At 42.0% G+C, this 23685-nt stretch overlaps 2 long non-coding RNA genes across 2 annotated transcripts in view; both read right to left on the reverse strand.

Moving 5' to 3' along the window:
• The window catches only part of LOC147350479 (uncharacterized), a 480714-nt gene that overhangs the window by 437086 nt on the left and 19943 nt on the right, over window positions 1–23685 (reverse strand). The gene's annotated exons all lie outside the window — the stretch shown is intronic.
• Window positions 3275–7953, reverse strand: LOC147350480 (uncharacterized). Its single transcript, XR_015148947.1, has 2 exons — window positions 7601–7953; window positions 3275–3624 (listed from the first exon to the last, which is right to left on the reverse strand). It is a non-coding gene; the product is annotated as an uncharacterized LOC147350480 (long non-coding RNA).

Here is a 23685-nt window from a genome sequence, read left to right on the forward strand (position 1 = left end):
CGGACATGGAACAACAGACTGTTTCCAAATTGGGAAAGGAGCACGTTTAGGCTGTATATTGTCACCCTGCTTATTCAACTTATATGCAGAGTACATCGTGAGAAATGTCAGGCTGGATGAAGCACAAGCTGGAATCAAGATTGCTGGGAGAAATATCAATAATCTCAGATAAGCAGATGACACCACCCTTATGGCAGAAAGTGAAGAACTAAAAAACCTCTTGATGAAAGTGAAAGAGAAGAGTGAAAAAGCTTGACTTTTTCAAATGTTGACTTAAAACTCAACATTTAGAAAACTAAGACCATGGCATCCGGTCCCATCACTTCATGGCAAATAGATGGGGAAACAATGGAAACAGTGACAGACTTTATTTTCTTGGGTTCCAAAATCACAGCAGATGATGACTGCAGCCGTAAAATTAAAAGACGTTTGCTCATTGGAAGAAAAGCTATGACAAACCTAGACAGCATATTAAAAAACAGAAACATTACTTTGCCAACAAAGATCCGTCTAGTCAAAGCTATGGTTTTTCCAGTAGTCATGTATGGATGTGAGAGTTGGACTATTAAGAAAACTGAACGCTGAAGAATTGAGGCTTTTGAACTGTGGTGTCAGAGAAGACTCTTGAGAGTCCCTTGGACTTCAAGGAGATCCAACCAGTCCATCCTAAAGGAAACAGTCCTGAATATACATAGGAAGGACTGATGCTAAAGCTGAAACTCCAATACTTTGGCCACATGATGCGAAGAACCAAATCACTGGAAAAGACCCTGATGCTGGGAAAGATTGAAGGTGGGAGGAGAAGGGGACAACAGAGGATGAGATGGTTGGTTGGCATCACCGACTCAATGGACATGAGTTTGAGCAAGCTCTGGGAGTTGGTGATGGACAGGGAAGCCTGGCGTGCTGCAATCCATGGGGTCATGAAAGAGTCGGACTCGACTGAGCAACTGAATTGAAATGAATTCTTCGACGCTCTGCCTTCTTTATGGCCCAGCTCTCATAACCATAGGTGACCCTGAGAAGACCATAGCCTTGATTATACGGACCTTTGTCAGCAGAGTGTCGACCAGTGTCAACCCTTGTCGGCTTTTGAACACTGTCTAGGTTTGTCATAGCTTTCCTTCCAAGAAGCAATCGCCTTCTGATTTCATGGCTGCAGTCACCATCCACAGTAAGTCAAAACCAAGTCAACAGGTACAAAGAAAGGTCCCTTCCCCTGCACCTGGTTCCCACTCAGCACCATAGATAAGAAAATTCCATAACCTTCTGCCTTATTTTTATTGGATTTCTTTTTGCAAAAATAAGCAGGTTTATCAATAACTTTTAAAAGTCACTAACATTTGCATCCTTTTCTGTAACGAAAGTGAAAGTATTAGTTGCTCAGTTGTATCCAACTCTTTGCAAACCCCATTGACTATACCCTGACAAGCTCTTCAGTCCTTGGAATTCTCCAGGCAAGAATACTGGAGCAGGTTGCCATGCCCTTCTCCAGGGGATTTTCCCAACCCAGGAATCCAACCCAGGTCTCCTGCATTGCAGGCAGATTCTTTACCATCTGAGCCACCAGGTGGCTCATTTCTGTAATAATTATTTTCAAATTTTGGAAAAGTATATGAGAAAAGTCTAAAAGATAAATTCATCCCCAAGCTTTCCTTCCCAATTCCTGTTTGGATTTAGAGAAAGTATCTTTGTTTCATTTTCAAAGCACATCAGAAAAGGTGGACAGTAGGGAATAAGGAGAATGATGGAGGCCAAACCCAGCCATGTGACTTAGGAAGCTAAGTACCACCAAAGTCCTCAAAATGTGTATTTTTCTCTTGCCTGGGCAGCAAATGAAAAAGTAACCAACTTTCCCCATGTCTGATTCTCTTGTCACTGATATAATCAAACAACAGCCCAGGTATAGCACTTCCTAAGCTAAAAATAAATCTCATCACATCATTCCCTAGCTTAAAACACTTCCATGGCTCCCCATGGCCTTCAGGACAAATCACAGACTTACAAAGTCTTCAGAAGGCTGCTCTCTGCAGCCTTGCATCACAAACACATACACGTGTTAGTAACTCCCAACCGCTTGGTTCTTTCCTCACCCTACTCTTGGCTTTGCTAACACGGATCCCAGAGCTTGAAATGCTCTCCCCCACAGGGACCAGTATGTCACTGAATGGGCTCCACTTTGATCAGCCCCATTAAGCAAGTCTGTTCTTTAAGCCCTTGGGAAAACTCTCATACCACAAAGCTCCGCATGTCCACAGCCTGGGTGTTAAGTGTGTAATAAGACCCACAGAAATTGCAACTACTTATTGTCTAACATGAGAGAGGTGTGACAGGACACAAGGTGTGCAAGTTTAACCCTCAAGCCAGGGACAAGCAGAGGAAGGCTCATGACTGTGGCCACATGGCTCTTAGCCCCAGCCTATCAGGTCCCGTGCTGTGGTGCATCGCAAGCCCTCCTGATGGTGAGGGTCAGGGCCCCTCACCCAGCATCTCCCCTCCTCTGGCCTCCTAGGTTACCAATCCTGTAGTCTTAGGGTTCTATATGCCTCACCTCTGCCTCCCTCTCTCGCATTTTCAACCAAGTGAGTAAATTAACTGTCTCCTGAGACATCTCTTTTTGACAGCTCTTCTCACATTCCTGTTTCCTAGATCCCCCATCAGACCCTATGTAGCACTATTAACAATCCCGTAAGTCCCAACATTTCATCTTGGTCTGTTTCCTTCTGTTACCTTCCACTCCTTCCTCCCACCTGAAGAGACGCTGACAGAGAAGTGATTTGCAGGCTTTACTACAAAAAAAGATCACCTAAGGAATTTCTGACTCAGTAGGTTATGGGTGAGGCCCTGGAATCTGCATTTTCAGCACGGACCTGGAAAGTGGTCCAAGGACTCTTTTAAGGAAAACAGCAAGTAGACACGATCTCAGTGCTCTATGTCACCCTTCAGCCTAACTGGACCCTCTGAATGCTAGAGACAGTCTTTCTCCTAATGACTCAAAATGACCAGACATCATGAGTGGAATCCGGGCAGACAGTCCTCATCATAACAACTGCCCTCAGCTGGTCCAGGCAGGAACTACAGCTCTAAAACACTTCCAGCTCTATACCCCACTAGATCCTTACCCTGACATAACTTTATCTTTGAGCTATGAATAATATTTTATTTTCCACTCAAGTAATAGAAATTATTCTGCTGCCTACTTATACTCCCTGTTTTATTCACATCAATGTGAGTTTTCTTAGAATAGAATAATAATGCTTCTCTATGCACTTCATTTTTTTTTTTATAATTTTATTTATTTGGGGCTGTGCTGAGTCTTAGTTGCTGTGTGGGTTTTTCTCTAGTTGTGGCAAGCGCAGGCTACTCTCTAGTTATGGTGCGCAAGTTTCTCCTTGCAGTGACTTCTCTTGTTACAGAACATGGGCTCTAGGGCTCATGAGCTTCAGCAGTTGCATCACGTGGGCTCACTGGTTGCGGTTCCCAGGCTCCAGAGCACTGGCTCAATAGTTGTAGCACACCAGCTTTGTTGCTCCACAGCACGTGGGATCCTCCCAGATTAGGGATCACACCCATGTCTCCTACATTGGCAGGTAGATTCTTTACCACTGAGCCACCAGGGAAGCCCTATGTAATTCATTTGTAAAAGATATTTAGATAGTATACAGATTTAGAATTCATAACCCAACTTTTGCAGAAACAATTCTACTAACATTCATCTAATCACATATACTTTCCTCAAACATGTTATAATAGCTAATTTGAGCTTGACATCAATGGAGATCAGTGAGAATTACTACCATCTAGCAAGTACACGGCTACTAGAAGTGGTGTGAAGTGTCAGAACCAGTTATAAACAGAGCTTGAAGGAGGCAACACGCAGCGCAGTCCAGTGAAAGCAAAGGGTGGGGCCCGGGGAGCTGTTTTCCTTGTCCTTTGGGACATGAGCATGCTTATGTTCTGTGAGTGTCAGAAGCCGTTTCAGCCAAAAATGCATGCTGTTTTACATGTAAAGAGTTTTTATTACATACATAACATAAATTTTATGATTTTAACCATTTTTAAGTGTACAAGTCAGTGGCATTGAGTACATTCACATTTTTGTCTAACCATCATCACTATCCACCTCCAGAATCTTTTCATCATCCCAGACTGAAACCCTATTATTATTTTGATCCATTAACTGGTTTTGGTCACGTTCATCAATTTTTTGTAGCATGGTACCTAAATACATGTTGACTATGTTAACTGTCACGATAACATCAGGAATGTTGGGTCTTCATTTTTGTTTTTGAGTTTCATTTTTGAGCAGTCCTGCTTGTAGGAAGTAATGTTTCATTGCTATTACTTTTTCTTAGAAGTCTTCCAATGAACAAAGAGATCCGCTTTTTAAAAAAACAGAGTGAAACTCACTACATCTTGACTTTTTATAAATTTAAGATATATTATGGGATCTTAGCAATTTCATTTTTCCCATATCTTAAAATATTTTGCTATTCATCACTTTAGGCATTATTTGATATTACTCACCAATTATTCTCAATTATGCTAAAAACATTAAAATAATGTGTAATGGAAAAATAATGAAATTGCCTAAAAGTTTCATGCAATAATAAAATAAACCATCACTATTACATCATCCTTCAGTTTTCCTATTGTCTTGCCCCAAGTACTTCAGCATCTTTCAAGGATTAAGAGAAGACAGGGGATACCATCTTTGTAATTTTAAAATATCTTTCAGTCAACACAGTTTATAATTTATAATTTTTATTTTCTACCCATAGTGGCAAAAATAAGGAAATTTGCAGAGGAAGTTGTTTCACAAGTATTACATAAATCATAAGATCAACGCAAGAGATTGCAGGTAACCAAGATCTCAGACTATGAGTCTTCAGATGATGATACGCTAGGCAAATTTTCTCAAACTCTAGAATCATTGAGTAGATACTGTATTTCTAAAGATTAAAAGGCAATGTGGTGTTCTCAATGAGATAGTCACCCAGTAAGAACTTTATCATGCAATGTTTTCTGATCAGAACCTGGCCCATCCTGTTTTGCTAAAAAGATGAATTTCAATATTCTTTCATCTTTATGATGACTGTACACCCAAATTTTGCTTGATATGGGTCATAAGCAGAGAAGACAGGTATGTATAAAAGGATGGATGAAAGAAAGAAATAATGCAAATAAAAAAAATCTACTGATCACTAATTCATGTTTATAAATCTGAAATGTTTTACAATTATGGAAAAAAGATGGCTGTCCTCTCAAAACTATGAGCCATCAAATTTTTCAAAAGTGTATTTTGATGATGTTAACTGCAAGAAGATAAAAATCAGAAGCAATGATAAGCTAAAACTTATAGAGGTGTATTTAAAATCTGGAGTCATATTTACAAGATGGATATGTTCCAGAATCATACATGACAGTTGATGATTGTGGTTGAATGGTATTCAAAGGAAGTTGCCCATTTTTGGTGTATGTACCTTCTAAACCTGGGTGGCTCAGATGATTAAGAATCTACCTGCAAAGCGGAAGACCCCAGTTTGATCCCTGGATTGGGAAGATCCCCTATAGAAGGGAATGGCAACCCACTCCAGTATTCTTGCCTGGAGAATCCCATGGACAGAGAAGCCTGGTGGGCTACAGTCCATTGGGTTGCAAAAAGTCAGACATGACTGAGTGACTAACATTTTTACTTTTCACCTTCTAAACCAGGAATTGGGATTTTCTATGTTGAAATTTTTATTAAAATTTCTAATAAATCTGTCTTCACACTATCTGTGATATTACTTCTACAAATTACTCATTAAATGACTTAAAAATATAAAAGCACAAAAAAAGATTCTTTGGAGGCAAATGGTAAATACTGACAACTATTCCTGATATACCAAGTGGTAAGTACTCAGTAAACTCTGTTGTTATTATCACAGTCATCATACAGAGTTTAATCAAGTCCTAGATTTACCCTGAGAAAGAAACCACATCCTATGTTCACGAAACAATAAGGACTCATGAGCACCAGCAGGTCTGAGGTATCCTGTTACCACATCCAGCACAAAATGTGTCTAGTAGGAGTTCCCACTGTGGTACACAAAAGGCCCATCTGGGGGCCTGATGTGGCCATTCACAGGTGAACCTTCTTCCTGGAGTGCGTGTGACTTGGTGCAAAGCCTGCCAAGATGCATCACTCCCAGAGAGCAGCACTGAAATATATACATTACTGTAGGGAGCTCAGCCTGGTGCTCTGTGACAGCCTAGAGCTGGGGTAGGAGGTGGGAGGGAGGTTCAGGAGGGAGGGAACATGTGTATACCTATGGCTGATTCATGTTGATGCATGGCAGAATCCAGCACAACACTGTAAAGCAATTTTCCTGCAATCAAAAATAAGTAAATTATTTTAAAAATAAACTAAAACAACTGAAAAGATGCATCATTCTCCCTGACCACCACTCACTTCCGCTGACTCACACAGGACTGAGAAGCCACCAGAAGACTGGTAATGTACCTTCCATGAATTTTAAGAGCTCAGCCCTTTAAAACAAAAGGAAAAGGAAAACTTGTACCCCAAGCTCCTTTAATCAAAGGCTGTGATTTTGAATGAAGAAGGCTATGAGACACGACCATCTGGCTCGAGGAGGGAGTATCCACTGAAAAACATCATACCACTGAATCCAGAAAAGAACACCATGAGGGCCACAGAAAGGAAAATAGAAATATAGGAATTTTTTAGTAACCCTGAAAAGAAAGATATAAGTGGGTAAAGAAGAAAACTTGGTGATTCAAATGTCTACATTTACATGTATATATGTAGTGTGTGTATGTGTGTATATTAAATATATACTTATATATAATATATTTATATATTAAATATATAAATACTTATATTTACATATTTATATAAAAATATATATTTATATATATGTAGTGTATGTATGTGTATATATTAAATATATACACATACACACATAATTTTTTTAAATTAGAAATGTGACCTCCTGGGTTTGTCCAATGCAAGAAATAACTTTCCAGTTACAGAAGGATCCTTTAATGGGAAAAAAAAAGTTCCCACAAGACTGTGGATGGTCCCCATGCAGCATATAGTCAAAGAGTGACCAGAGGACCACCTGAAATCTGTGCTGCAAAAGTCATTCCTGAGCCAGGAGAGAGGAAACTGGATTCCCTCTAAGGTCTCTTCCACCTGAACTCAGGATAACCCAATGGGGAGAATGGGGGTCCTGCAATCAGAGTGTCTGGGTTCAAATTCTAGCCCAGTCTTTAGAACAGGGCTGTGGTATGCTATGGTTAGTCATTCAGTCGTGTCTGACTCTGCAACCCCATGGACTGTAGCCCACCAGGCTCCTGTCCATGGGGATTTTCCAGGCAAAAATACTGGAGTGGTTGCTATGCCCTCTTCCAGGGGATCTTCCCAACCCTGGGATCGAACCCAGGTCTCCTGCACTGCAGGCAGATTCTTCACCCTCTGAGCTACTTAGAACAGGACTCAGTTCAGTTCTGTTCAGTTCAGTCGTGTCTGGCTCTTTGCAACCCCATGGACTGCAGCACACCGGGCTTCCCTCCATCACCAACTCCCGGAACTTACTCAAACTCATGTCCATCGCGTTGGTGATGCCATCCAACCATCTCATCCTCTGTTGTACCCTTCTCCTCCTGCCCTCAATCTTTCCCAGAATCAGGAGTCTCTAGCAGAGGCAAGGGTTGGCAGTGGCCTGCTACAGGGTCCGAGGCAGAGTGCAGCAGTGCATGCATGGGACCTTTTGAAGGAGGCCCCCATTATCTTCATTACCTTCAGGATAGTTTGGCCTCAGGTCAAGCAACAGGGAGGAACACAGCGCCGCCCAATAAAAAATTGGATTAAAGAATTACTGAACATGGCCCCGCCCATCAGAACAAGACTCTGCAGGCTCTCCCATCAGGAAGCTTCCATAGCCTCTTATCCTTCTCCATCTGAGGGCAGACAGAATGAAAGCCACAATCACAGAAAACTAACGAATCTGATCACATGGACCACAGCCTTGTCTAGCTCAATGAAACTATGAGCCATGCCGTGTAGGGCCTCCCAATATGGATGGGTCATGCTGGAGAGTTCTGACAAAACGTGGTCCACTGGAGAAGGGAATGGCAAACCACTTTAGTATTCTTGCCTTGAGAACCCCATGAACAATATGAAAAGGCAAAAAAGAACAGGGCTAGAGAGACGCTATTTAAATAAACCGAATTTGTATCATCTGTGGGCAAGCGGGGCCCAGTGATGGCAGGGGTACCCACTTGGGGAGGATATGTTCTGTTTGCCCCTACAGACCCCTTTGCAGCCTTCATTAGCCACGTCTGCCCAGAAGACATCCACTAGCCTGGAGGAAATTCTTCTACAGGCTCTCTTGTTGGATGCAAGAGGCTCCTGCCACAGTAGGAGATTGCAGGAAGGGAAAAGGGTGAGGGGGGGACAGTGAAGCCATGGGCTGTCTCCTGGTCCCTATCCTATCTGACGGGCTGTGTCCTTCAAGTGAAGGTCACGTGCTCTCCAGGCAGCCTTATCTACATGCTTGCTTCTGGACCCTGGAAATTCCTCCCCTAACCTCAACCCTCCAGGCCCAGAAGGGACAGCTCCTTTGCTACTAGCCCAGAGATACTGCGCTTTCTCTTGTGGAGTCTACTAATTAAAGCCTCTTCCAGTGATCTTAATTTGAAGTTGCTTCTGTGCTTTGCTGGGACCCTGATGCCTCTGAGGACGGTTGAGAGGGTTAATGTGCACTTAGAAAACATCATGACAATGACAGTTGTATCCTTTCTCCTGTGTCCCACTCCTCTTTTCACCCAGGGTTAACCCTTCTATCTGGTTCCTCTTCTGATTCTTTAACAGAGGAGTCAACAAACTGCAAAGAGCCAGACAGTTGATCTTTTAGGCTTATGGGCTACCAGCCTGTCACCATGACTCAACTCTTTCCTTGTCAGAAAGAAGCAGCCATAAGCAATATAAAAACAATAAGCGTGGCTATGTTCCCATAACATTTATGAACACTAATATTTGCATTTCTTAGAATTTTCATGGGTCATGTAATAGTCTTATTTTTATTATTTTTCAACCATTTGAAAAATATAGAAACCATTTTCAGCTCTCAAGTTATACAAAACAGGCAGGCTTTGTATTACACTCCATAGTTTGCCGACTCCTGCTTTAACAAAGTTCTGAGATTTAGCATTCATACTACACCAGAGAGCTTTTAAGCTCCAAATTATTATTCTACTTTTCTTCTAGTTTCCTTTTAATTTAAGAAGCCTACAAATTCATTCTTTGAAGCCAAAGCTTGCTAGCTCTTTACCATCATCTTTGCCAAATGGCTTCCAAAATCCCTGTCCCATAGCACATTCAGACCCTTCCCCTCTATAGCATCTTCCAGGGGCAATGACCCCGAAGCTGTTCCCACACAAGAAACCCATCCCAGCACTGTTTCACCTAGGAAAAGGCACAGCCAGGACTAGCCCAGGGTGATTCACTCCCGGAGACAACAGCATGGTGTATCTGGACCAAGCCTGTATGCTGGCAACGTTGAGAAGATGAGGGTAGTGTTTGCAGGATTCCACCTGATTATGTCCACCATGGGATGCTACCCATTCAGGACATTCATGTATATCTCATGATTTACTGCTCTGATGATGATTCTCTCCTTCCTCCCTTCCTTCAAAGGCCAATCTGATCAGTTGGTGCAAAAGTGCTGGTAGATACTAAGCTGTTTAACCCATTCCAACAAACCTGACTTATACAGACACAGACATTCTTGAATTTCATCCATCCAGTCTTTAAAATAATTCCTTATCTAAGCAGTGATTTTCAACTCTGGCTGCACATTAGAATCACCTGGAAAGCATTTTAAAATGCTAATGTGTAGACCCCACCCTACAATGGTTACAACGTTATCTGCGATTTTACAATGCTTCCCAGTGAATTCTGGTGCCAAGTGAGGCTTTAGAATTATGGACCTAGAGGGATGGCCAAGGAAAAAATTTTCAGGCAGCTGAAGGAGGTCATGTCATGGCACACCCATTCAAATCACAAATGCTTTATTTTTCTTACTCTCCATGCAGAGTTGCAAAAATGAAGGCAATTGGGAGAACGGATTAGAAATTAAAATTACTGTGCACCTAGTTTGTGTTTTGCTTGTATTAGTGACTTTTCATTCATTTACTCATTCATCCAATAGCATTTATAAAGCTACTGTGTGCCAGGCACCCTGCTAAACACTGCATATATGAGGTGAGTAATACAGGCATGATCTCTGCCCTCATGGAGCTTATATTCTCATGGGTGGAAAGTGTAGAGGAACTGAACTAATTATGACACAATTATTATTTAATGACAATTAAGTCTTACAACCTCAGAATACACCTTCCATGGGTATCAACTTACTTGAGGGAGACCAGGCAATCTGGCTGAACCTCAAAGCATGAATAAGAACTTATGAAATAAAAAGTGGGGATGGCCCTGTGGTAAGTAGGTAGGAGTTTAGAGCTTTTGAAGAACTGAAGACAATGTGGGTGAAATTCAGAGAGCAAAAGAAGAATAGTGGGATACATGAGGGCCATGGCCTTGGAGGCCTTATTAAGACACTATATGTTACCTCATTTGTACATTAATGTCTGCATTTTATAGACTCAGAACACCAGTAACATGCTCAGGGTTTCATCACTGGAAAGAGGTGAGGCCAGCACTCAAACCCCCTCAGTTTAATTCCCCCTCTGTACTTTTAAGGTGAGATGATTCACTACAAATAGAAATTATAAATCCTTGGAGAAGGAAATGGAAACCCACTCCAGTATTCTTGCCTGGGAAATCCCATGGACAGAGGAGCCTGGCGGGCTACAGTCCATAGGTTCACAAGAGTCTGACACTACTTAGAAACTAAACCACCACCACCAAATGCCTCTGGAAGATTTTTCCCAGGTGTTTCGTGTGGGGCCGACCTACCACTCGTGAGTCAGCACCCAGATGCACAGGGTTACTGTTCCCTCCAACAGCCCTGACCTGGTAGGCTCATACTGACAACTCTGCCTCTCTTGCTCATTCAGATAGTAGGGGACTCAGAGATGAATAAAATAATGTGTTAACATAAGGCAGGTTGTAACAATGCTTGGAAAGAAAGCACCCTGTTCTAAGACTAATAGTGTCAGAGAGACTGATTTTGATTTGAGAAGAACATAAAACGTGAATCCAGCTCTGATGGATGATAGCCCATATTGATCAAGGTTTAACTGCAATGCCATATTTGACTGTTGTCTCTGGTTTGGTAGTATTCCTAATTTTGTTCTAGCTTGTACCCTCAGTCATCTTCTGTGTGCAAGCTCTTAGTCAATCTGAATAAAAGGAGTCTTTTTAAAATGGTTTTAAAAATAAATTATAAATCGTTTGTGTTTCTATACAGTCTCTTCACATAGAAATGTAATATCTGTGCTTATACGTAGATGCATAGATTGCTGTTGTTCAGTCTCTAAGTTGTGACCAACTCTTTGTGACTTCATGGACTATAGCATGCCTGGCTCCTCTATCCTTCACTGCTTCCTGGAGTTTGCTCAGATTAATGTCCATTGAGTCTGTGATACTATCTATCTCATACTACATCGTAGGTGGATTCTTTACCACTGAGCCACCAGGGAAGCCCAGATATATAGATAGGAAGGAACAAAATAAAAGGAATACAAGAATCAACTTTAGGGAAATTAACTTTCACTTTATGAAGGAAAAGATTGGCCTTCACCTCCGAGTCAGTCTGCGACAGAATTCAAAAAGAGTTTCCATCACTGGACCACAATAATAATCAGAAAAAAATCATTCATTGATTTATTTATCAGTATTTATGAGCACTTACATACCAAGCACTAGAGACACAGATGAAAATACAGAATCTCAACACTAGTAGATCTTACAGTCTTTTCTAGAAGAGAGGATAGAAGCAATGTACTTCAGTTCAGTTCAGTTCACTTGCTCAGTCATGTCCGACTCTTTGCGACCCCATGAATCGCAGCACACCAGGCCTCCCTGTCCATCACCAACTCCTGGAGTTCACCCAAACTCATGTGCATCGAGTCGGTGATGCCATCCAACCATCTCATCCTCTGTCGTCCCCTTCTCCTCCTGCCCCAGTCCCTCCCAGCATCAGGGTCTTTTCCAATGAGTCAGCTCTAAGCAACAGGTGGCCAAAGTACTGGAGTTTCAGCTTCAGCATCAGTCCTTCCAATGAACACCCAGGGCTGATCTCCTTTAGAATGGACTGGTTGGATCTCCTTGCAGTCCAAGGGACTCTCAACAGTCTTCTCCAATACCACAGTTCAAAAACATCAATTCTTCGGTGCTCAGCTTTCTTCACAGTCCAACTCTCACATCCATACATGACCACTGGAAAAACCATAGCCTTGACTAGATGGACCTTTGTTGGCAAAGTAATGTCTCTGCTTTTGAATATGCTATCTAGGTTGATCATAACTTTCCTTCCAAGGAGTAAGTGTTTTTTAATTTCATGTCTGCAATCACCATCTGCAGTGATTTTGGAGCCCAAAAAAATAAAGTCTGACACTGTTTCCATTGTTTCCCCAGCTACCCCACGTCCGAGGTCAGGGGCGGCAGCCAAGAGGAGAAACCCCACATCCAAGGAGCGGCGGCTGCATAGGCGCAGGAGGGCTAAGAGGAGCTACTCCACTTTCAAGGTCAGGAGGGGTGACCTCGTCCAAGGTAAAGAGCAGCGGCTGCGCTTTGCTGGAGCAGCCGTGAAGAGATACCCCACGTCCAAGGTAAGAGAAACCCAAGTAAGACAGTAGGTGTGGCGAGAGAGCATCAGAGGGCAGACACACTGAAACCATAATCACAGAAACTAGCCAATCTGATCACATGGATCACAGCCCGGTCTAACTCACTGAAACTAAGCCATGCCCTGTGAAGCCACCCAAGACAGACGGGTCATGGTGGAGAGGTCTGACAGAATGTGGTCCACTGGAGAAGGAAATGGCAAACCACTTCAGTATTCTTGCCTTGAGAACCCCATGAACAGTATAAAAAAGCAATGTACTTAGCCCAATGCAAATCAGAAATCCTTAAAGTTTAAGAGAAGGCAATGGCACCCCACTCCAGTACTTTTGCCTAGAAAATCCCATGGACAGAGGAGCCTGGTAGGCTGCAGTCCATGGGGTCGCTAGAGTCAGACACAACTGAGTGACTTCACTTTCATTTTTCACTTTCATGCACTGGAGAAGGAAATGGCAACCCACTCCAGTGTTCTTGCCTGGAGAATCCCAGGGACGGGGAAGCCTGGTGGGCTGCTGTCTCTGGGGTCGCACAGAGTTGGACACGACTGAAGCGACTTAGCAGCAGCAGCAGCAATAGAAGAAAAGAGAGTGGCAATACTTCATAGTTACTATTTATTTCTACCAGGATTATCTTTTTCTACTTTACTCCTTCACCGCAAAGTTTTTCAAATGTGAACATCCAAAAAATTAAGGTCAATAAAATTTGCTATTATTTGGTAATTAGGGAAGACCACATTGTGAATAAAATTTAAGCAATGGGCAAGGACATTCTGGAGCATGATCAAAAAAATTGTACAAATTTTGGAAAATTGTACAAATCTTCCCCAAAAGGTCTGAGCCAGTTCCAAAATCAGCAATGTACATGAGATTGCTCCAATCCTCTTCCAGATGGTTTGAGGAAATGGGAGCTGAGTCCTAGACATAATGCTTAGTATAAGAGATAGAAATGGACAAATAAAAAGCTTCATTAAAATCCTAAAATAAAATGGAAAAGTCTGCAGCAGATGGTATGGATTATACACAGTTAAATGTCTGACAAAGGCAGTCATGATTTTTTTTATCAGCAACAAGAATTTGGGAGAAAATGGGAAGACTGAATTATAGAAAATACAGTATTGATTTTTGAAAATGGAAGTAAGATTATCCTAACCAGTACCTCAGGTAAACTTTTTCAATTTCTATTAAAATGTTCAGTTTGAGTCTAACAATCAAGGAGGCTTCTAAGCACACTTTCCTGAGACCCAATGGGAGGTGATGGGGAAGGGCCTGTCTTCTCTTTCTTCTCCAAAAACAGCCAACAACTGCTCAGAACAGTTGACCTTGGGGACCAGCACACCTGCACATGGTCAGGAGAGGTGACTGAGTGGGGCGGCCCTGCTAAGTTGCACACACCAGTCTACTGTATATCAAAATCACACCACGTGTGTACATATATGAACACAGGTACACATGTACATATACGTCACCACTCACTCTCTTTCCTCTCTTAAGAGCTATTTCTTCTGCCCTATCATCCAGCTAGCATTTGGCAAAAGAGAAGAGACTCAGGCCCTCAGAGCACAATGAACCCTCTCCCAGTGTATTCCCCAAACTAAGATGCATAAGAATACCTTCCTGGTCCTCTTTGGAGACAACTAAGTCAGAGTTCTGCCTAAGAACAGCCTTCTCTTTCTTCCTTCCAAGAACACTCCAGGGGCCATCACCTCACATGCCCTTCAGTCACCCTTCCCTCAAGTAAAATATTAAAAATGGCAATAGACTAGAAGAACTTTGCTTTCAAGGGCCACAAAGGCTTACCGTACAATACTTTGTGCCAGCCCCACCCACATCAAATTTATTCTCATGAATACTTTGACTCTCATTTTCTCATCCTCCAACATTATGAACCTTAATTTCATCAGCCAGCCAGCCCAGTTTCCTAGATTTGAGCATACGCAGTTGTCTGTTCATCATACCCATTATGATAAGTGTTCTTAGTAGGTTGTCAGCTGCCTCTGATGTGTAAATGTGTGGTCTAGACTCACTGGAAGTGTGGGTTCAGGATTAACAACATCATTATTAGAATTATTAGAGAAATGCAAAGCAAAACTACAATGAGGTGCCACCTCATAAAGGTCAGAATGGCCACCATTAAAAAGTCTACAAATAACAAACGTTGGAGAGGGTGTGGAGAAAAGGGAACCCTCATACACTGTTGTTAGGAATGTAAGTTGGAACAGCCACTATGGAAAACAGTATGGCAATTCCTCAAAAACTAAAACTAGAATTGCTGTATGTTCCAGCAATTCCACCCCGGGGCATGTATCCAGACAAAACTATAATTCAGAAAGATACATGCACCCCAATGTTCATAGCAGCTCTCTTCACAATAACCAAGACATGGAAACAACCTGAATGTCCATCAACAGATGAATGGATAGAGAAGATGCAGTATAAACACAATGGACTGTTACTCAGCCATAAAAAAGAATAAAATAATGCCATTTGCAGCAACATGGATGGACCTGGAGATTACCATACTAAATGAAGCCAGAAAGAGAACGACAGATACTATACGGTATCACTTACATGTGGAATCTAAAATACGGCACAAATGAACAAATCTATGAAACAAAAACATATTTACAGAGAACAGAATTGTGGTTGCCAGGGGAAGGTGCAGTGGGGAAGGGAAGGATGGGGAGTTTGGAATTAGCAGATGCAAGCTATAATATATAGAATGGATAAACAACAGATCCTATTATGGCACAGGGAATGATATTCAATATCCTGTGATAAACCATAATGGAAAAGAATATAAAAACAATGTATATATATCTAACTGAACTATTCTGCTGTATAGAAGTTAACACTGTAAGTCAACAATACTTCAGTAAAAAAGAAAAGAAAGAAAATACAAAGATCAGAATGAAAAAAAAAAATTCAGCAGAACTCTAGGCCTCACCCCAGATCTCCTGAGTCAAAATCTGCATTTTAACACTACCTTGGGTGATCCTTATGCACACGAAAGTTTAAAAATTACTGAGAAATAAGAGTTCTCTGTCTAAACTGCAAGGCACTTATCATACTCCTAAATACAGGTTGGGAGTAAACATAAAATGTTAACTGAGTCACTAGAATCGGATTTTACAGAGATAATGGGAGAATATCTAATAAACAGCTGTCAATACTATTTACATCTTGACTCCATAACCTACGTCCCTTATATGAAGCACTTTGAGAACTCAATGACTCTACGTATTTAAGTGTAAGTGCCAGAGAAGTTCAAAGAAAGGAGAGCTTGATGCAGGATATCCAGGTGAGGGGGAAATACCATTGGACAGGACTTGAACCAAAGATAAGTGGATAAGACCGTGCTAAAATATGACTACTAGGAAAATCTTGTAAATCTAAAACAGATGGATTGAGTTGTCAGCTAGTCCTTACCAACCATGTGAACCTCAATAAATTGCTTCTTTTCTCCAGGCATTAATAAACCAGGAAGGTAACACAGCAGAGTGGAAACAAGATTTGGTGTCAGAAGGACCCGCCTCCAATTCTAGCCAGACTATGTCACCTTGGGACAGTTACCTACCCTCGCTAAGCCTCAGCAACCTACCTAAAAATGAGAGTAATAACTGAGAATTCAATAATAGGAGAATAAAGCTCTCAGATGTATCTGTTGCATAACAGGTGGTCAACTAACATTACTTTACCTTTGTTCCTCCCTTCCTCTGGCAAAGAATTGGGCCAGGAGAAATGTGAACTAAATCTAGATCTGAGTTGCCAAGGACAATCTGGATGAGGAAAGTCCTGAAGAGCTCAAGTTTGATGCAGCAAGAACTAAGAGTCATCGTGCAAAAGTGAGATCAGTATTTTAGGAAGGCCAGCCTAGTAGTGTGTCCAGAATGGACTACAGAGACGGACAGGTGATTGCAATAGTGAATTGGCAAGTTCACTGAAATGCATAAAGGACTTTGTACCAGCTTTAACAGCACATCCGCGTGGATCATTTGTCTCTGCTCCCAGATCTACTCTGCACTTCATCCGCTCTAACCTGCATATTTGAGGACTGGATTTCTTGCCAACTGGCTTCCAGGTAGGAACAGCCAATGGGAGGCTAGAAAGCTTGAAGTAGGAGGAGGAAGGAAGCTGTTTACCCTTTCCTCTCCCTGCTCAAGGTGGCATCTTACAGCTTATTTCTCCTGGGTGTCTCCAGCTCCAACAGGCAACCTTGGCCTTTGGGCTGCCTGCTTCTGCCAGACAGCCTTTGCAGAACTCCCAACTCTGGGCTCTGGTGACACCTCCACCCTCTGTGGTCTCTCTGGTGTGAGGGTGTGACAAGCTTCCAGCCACCGCCAACCTCTGAGTTGCTGTACCCTCTCCTTCCTGCTTCTCAGCTTTACCATCACCTGGGTAACCATACTAAAATATAACATGGCTTTTATATTAACATATTATAGCCATATAATATGGCTTTCTGTACTATATTAGGGATGGAGCCAAAGCAAAAACAATACCCACTTGTGGATGTGACTGGTGATAGAAGCAAGGTCCGATGCTATAAAGAGCAATATTGCATAGGAACCAGGAATGTTAGATCCACGAATCAATGCAAATTGGAAGTGGTCAAACAGGAGATGGCAAGAGTGAACGTCGACATTCTAGGAATCAGTGAACTAAAATGGACTGGAATGGGTGAATTTAACTTAGATGACCATTATATCTACTACTGTGGGCAGGAATCCCTTAGAATAAATGGAGTAGCCATCATGGTCAACAAAAGAGCCCAAAATGCAGTACTTGGACGCAATCTCAAAAACGACAGAATGATCTCTGTTTGTTTCCAAAGCAAACCATTCAATATCACAGTAATCCAACTCTATGCCCCAACCAGTAACGCTGAAGAAGCTGAAGCTGAACAGTTCTATGAAGACCTACAAGACCTTTTAGAACTAACACCCAAAAAAGATGTCCTTTTCATTATAGGGGACTGGAATGCAAAAGTAGGAGGTCAAGAAACACCTGGGGTAACAGGCAAATTTGGCCTTGGCATAGGGAATGAAGCAGGGCAAACGCTAATAGAGTTTTGCCAAGAGAACACACTGGTCATAGCAAACACCCTCTTCCAACAATACAAGAGAAGACTCTACACATGGACATCACCAGATGGTCAACACTGAAATCAGATTGATTATCTTCTTTGCAGCCAAAGATGGAGAAGCTCTATACAGTCGGGAGCTGACTGTGGCTCAGATCATGAACTCCTTACTGTCAAATTCAGACTTAAATTGAAGAAAGTAGGGAAAACCACTAGACCGTTCAGGTATGACCTAAATCAAATCCCTTATGCTTATACAGTGGAAGTGAGAAATAGATTTAAGGGCCTAGATCTGATAGATAGAGTGCCTGATGAACTATGGAATGAGGTTCATGACATTGTACAGGAGACAGGGATCAAGACCTTCCCCATGGAAAAGAAATGCAAAAAAACAAAATGGTTGTCTGGGGAGGCCTTACAAATAGCTGCGAAAAGAAGAGAAGCAAAAAGCAAAGGAGAAAAGGAAAGATATCTGAATGCAGAGTTCCAAAGAATAGCAAGGAGAGATAAGAAAGCCTTCCTCAGAGATCAATGCAAAGAAATAGAGGAAACCAACAGAATGGGAAAGACTAGAGATCTCTTCAAGAAAATTAGAGATACCAAGGGAACATTTCATGCAAAGATGGGCTCGATAAAGGACAGAAATGGTATGGACCTAACAGAAGCAGAAGATATTAAGAAGATGTGACAAGAATACACAGAAGAAATATACAAAAAAGATCATGACCCAGATAATCATGATGGTGTGATCACTCACCTAGAGCCAGACATCCTGGAATGTGAAGTCAAGTGGGCCTTAGGAAGCATCACTATGAACAAGGCTAGTGGAGGTGATGGAATTCCAGTTGAGCTATTCCAAATCCTGAAAGATGATGCTGTGAAAGTGCTGCACTCAATATGCCAGCAAATTTGGAACACTCAGCAGTGACCACAGGACTGGAAAAGGTCAGTTTTCATTCCAATCCCAAAGAAAGGCAATGCCAAAGAATGCTCAAACTACTGCACAATTTCACTCATCACACATGCTAGTAACGTAATGCTCAAAATTCTCCAAGCCAGGCTTCAGCAATATGTGAACCGTGAACTTCCTGATGTTCAAGCTGGTTTTAGAAAAGGCAGAGGAACCAGAGATCAAATTGCCAACATCTGATGGATCATTGAAAAAGCAAGAGAGTTCCAGAAAAACATCTGTTTCTGCTTTACTGACTATGCTAAAGCCTTTGACTGTGTGGATCACAATAAACTGTGGAAAATTCTGAAAGAGATGGGAATACCAGACCACCTGACCTGCCTCTTGAGAAACCTGTATTCAGGTCAGGAAACAACAGTTAGAACTGGACACGGAACAACAGACTGGTTCCAAATAGGGAAAGGAGTACGTCAAGGCTGTATATTGTCACCCAGCTTATTTAACTTATATAGAGTACATCATGAGAAACGCTGGGCTGGAAGAAGCACAAGCTGGAATCAAGATTGCCAGGAGAAATATCAATAACCTCAGATATACAGATGACACCACCCTTATGGCAGAAAGTGAAGAGGAACTCAAAAGCCTCTTGATGAAAGTGAAAGAGGAGAGTGAAAAAGTTGGCTTAAAGCTCAACATTCAGAAAACGAAGATCATGGCATCTGGTCCCATCACTTCATGGGAAATAGATGGGGAAACAGTGGAAACAGTGTCAGACTTTATTTTTGGGGGCTCCAAAATCACTGCAGATGGTGACTGCAGCTATGAAATTAAAAGACATTTACTGCTTGGAAGGAAAACTATGACCAACCTAGAAAGCATATTCAAAGGCAGAGACATTTGCCAACAAAGGTCCGTCTAGTCAAGGCTATGGTTTTTCCAATGGTCATGTATGGATGTGAGTTGGACTGTGAAGAAAGCTGAGCACTGAAGAATTGATGCTTTTGAACTGTGGTGTTGGAGAAGACTCTTGAGAGTCCCTTGGACTGCAAGGAGATCCAACCAGTCCATTCTAAAGGATATTAGTCCTGGGTGTTCTTTGGAAGGAATGATACTAAAGCTGAAACTCCAGTACTTTGGCCACCTCATGCGAAAAGTTGACTGATTGGAAAAAGACTCTGATGCTGGGAGGGATTGGGGGCAGGCGGAGAAGGGGACGACAGAGGATGAGATGGCTGGATGGCATCACAGACATGATGGACGTGAGTCTGAGTGAACTCCGGGAGTTGGTGATAGACAGGGAGGCCTGGCATGCTGCAATTCATGGGGTCGCAAAGAGTCAGACATGACTGAGTGACTGAACTGTACTATATTATTCCTTATATTGAAAGATTAAAAGTCATTTATATTTTCCAGCTAGACCTTATCTGACAACAGCATCGAAATCACAATACATCTCAGATGATTTTTATATGATGATGTGGAAAATATAGAAATAAAAGCTACATAATGACTGATCTTCCATTGAAGAGAGGGTGAGAAATTGGGGTCAAAAGTCTCCAACCAAAACATATCACGAATCCATTAACACAGGATAATTATTAATCTGGGACTGTAATGGTACCTATGAGTGTGTCACATTTAATTTAGCACTTGCATGTGTGATCTGGAAAGGTGAATAACAAAGGCAAAACTTAATTCCACAGGTCTACTTGGGAGATGTTTCAAATACCCAAAAGGATGGTGAAATAATCATACGCACAAAAAAACCTTACAGTTAGAGAAATATGGGCAGGATATGGTGGTGAAACTTATCAAAATGCATAGCTGAATCAGAATAGTATAATGAGATACTGCCCCAAAATCACATTTGCATAGTTAAAAGAAAGGAATCAAAAACACAGATATTCCATGGGTAGGAAAGAAAGTAAGAAATGAATAAAGCTGAGAAGACCGAGGACTGACAGTGCAAATTTGTATGTAATTTGAAATATGATGGAGGAAAAAGAGCCTAGTTAAGTTGAACTTTAACTACAGACACCCTGTGGCTTTGGGAAAAAAAAAAAAAAACAAACAATGACGAAAGATACTCTCTCTCCCTCCAACTTCCAATCACTCCCCCAATTTACTGTGGATCAGGTCTTATCCACTGTGCCTTATTCAGTTTTGTGTAGCTTAATAACAAAAATGAGAAAAATATCAAGAATTGCAAGAACTCTGGGAAATAAAATCTGAAAGATAATCAGCTAGAGGATACGAGTGATAAAGGAAGCTGAAAGAGCCAGATTGGCTGAACAATCCTATTTCTAGCACAGACCCAGAGAAAATCAGGCATATTGTGTGGAACAAACAAATTCCAATTAGGGAATAGATCTCAATGTTGACCTAATCATCAAGTGTCCAGCTTTCATTTTTATGGGATGAATTCAGGCAAGTAAAATAAATGCTTGGAGACAAAACTGATCTTTCTAATAAGGAAAATGACTTCCTCTTTTTCCACGAAACCCCAGATGGTCAAAAAACAAAAGCCCAGTATATCATTTTTTTGTTCAGCTTGAACCTGAAATCCTTCTATAAGGATAATATTGACTTTGAGGGATCCAGACAGTGTGGTCACGAAGGGTTCTCTTTTAGGGAAAGAGGAGTTCAAAATAAAGACAAAAACTCTTAACTATGCAAGGATACAGCTGGCACAAAGTAGCAGCCACCACCAGTAAGATGGCTTGCTCCCTAGTAAATTATTAGGTGAACGAAGAGTAAAGGATTAAAGTGAAGCACTCATAGCTCCGTGTTAAGCTGGGCTGTTATAATCTAAGTATTCATGAGAAACCATTTTAGAATTTAGAAGTGGGTGGGAGAGAAGTAACTCAAGTCAACTGTAATATAGTAAGGGTCTGTCACATGATCTAATTACAGAAATGAAAGCAACCCAGGAATTATGTGGCCTATTCAAGTCTGCAGGGAGGATGAACAAAGAATATAATTATCCATCAAGCCTGTTGATTAAACAATTACTATTTAAAGCAGATATAGATTTAAAATTAATTTGCTTCTGCATTCTGCGGATTTGGGGATGGAGATAAACAGTGTTTGAAGTTTAATTATCCATGTGTAAGATGAAGGGGCTCATTTCAATTCGGTTAGCACTGCAGAGCATTTGGGATGGTGTGAAAGGAAGGATCCGACTCGGTTGCAAGTCCCGGCACTGCCAAAACCTGTGATTAAAGCGAGCGAGGAGGCTCCCTCAGCCTAATCCCCCCAGGATGTGGTAATATCACAGGAGAGAGGGTGCAATTGCAAATTAATATTTAAATGAACACTAGTTTGAAATTTACCTGGAGGGGGAAATACACTATCTCTAAAAGAACAGAAGAGGGCCAGCCAAAGAGCTCCAGACTCCACAGCCATGCAATCTAGGTAATGGAGACCTTCACGCATGTTTGAGCAAAGAGGACATCTACCTGCCAGCCACTCTGAATGGACTGATTCTAATCAGAGGCCACGTGGGCAGTGTCCCAGGACCAAACAGCAGGGCTGAGGGGAGGGCAGGGTGAAAGGGTGAATTGGAGCTGGAGTGCAAGATAAAAAAACAGAGACCAGAAAATTCATAAGTTAAAGAATGACTATGGAGATGCATGGAATCATGTCTGTGCTCAGACATCAAAACCCTCCCAGACAGAATTTCCAGATGTCAGATCTACTCACTAGCTGTATGGAGGAGGTGTGCTCAGTGACCCGGTCAGCTCAAAGGGCCCGGAGCAGGGAGCTATGTGGCATGGTGGTTCAAAGGGTGGACTTGAGATTGGACCAGCATGAGTGTAAATCCAGCCCTGTCACTTCTCAGTTTTGAGACAGCCTCAAAGCATTTGACTCTCTAAATCCCTTGCATCTCATTGATGACATGATTTATTTCTTCATTGGATGGCTGTAAGTATTAAATGTGGTTACAAGGGAAAACCTCAGTGTCCTCTCCCTACTTAAACTTCCAAGGTGTTTTGGGTAAAGAATCTCTTAAAAGTGGACTGACTGCAGAGCCCAGAAACAGGTGCCTCCTCACCTAGCTTCCCTTTCCCTCCGCACCACTCTAGCCACTCAGCCTCCTTTAACTCCTCCACTCTCTCTCCTGCCTGAAGGTCCACCCATTCACTTTTGTCTTTGCCTCAGAACAATTTCCCTCTCACCTCTACCTTAAGCATTCAACATCTATTCATTCTGCAGATCTCAACTCATGGTATCTTGGGTGGTAGTTAGAAGCTCAGGCTTTGAGAACAACTCATTACGTTCAAAATCCCAATTCCACCATTTACTATCTGTGTGACTGTCACCCATCTAAGAGTCAGCTTCCTTACTACAAAACAGGTACGAATGCCAGCAGAGGTGGGCCTCATACTGTTGTTGGAAGGAGCACAGGAATGAATATGTGTGACAGTCTCAGCACACAGCCTGGTCATGGGGAGCACTGCTTTTGCCAGACTCTTCAAAGCCCTCCCTTCTTTGTCACTTGTCAGGGTGGAGACTTTATGTTTGTGTGATTATTTCAATCTGCCCATCTCTCCGCCAGAATGGCAGCTCCACAGGGGCAGGAGCTTTCCAGTGTTGAGCCCACAGAACAGATCTAGTTCCTAGCAGAACACACACCCAAGCACACGCTGAGGAATAAATGAGTGTAAACGCTGAGCACAGTGCCTGGCGTGTCCCAGGACCTCAATACTAGCTTTTCAATAATAACCCACTGATAATGCCAACTGATAAGTGAAAAAATTAATATTCACTTTGCCACAAGGTTCTCAACTAGAAGTCATTTTGCCCCCCACCCCGCCCCACCCCAGGGAAGACTGGCAATGTCTGCATGGGCAGGGAGAGGGGCATGTGGGTGCTACTGGCACCT

The sequence above is a fragment of the Bos grunniens genome, chromosome 20, assembly GCF_055505025.1.
Source record: "Bos grunniens cultivar Pamir isolate PY7600 chromosome 20, Bosgru_T2T1.0, whole genome shotgun sequence".
NCBI lineage: Eukaryota > Metazoa > Chordata > Mammalia > Artiodactyla > Bovidae > Bos > Bos grunniens.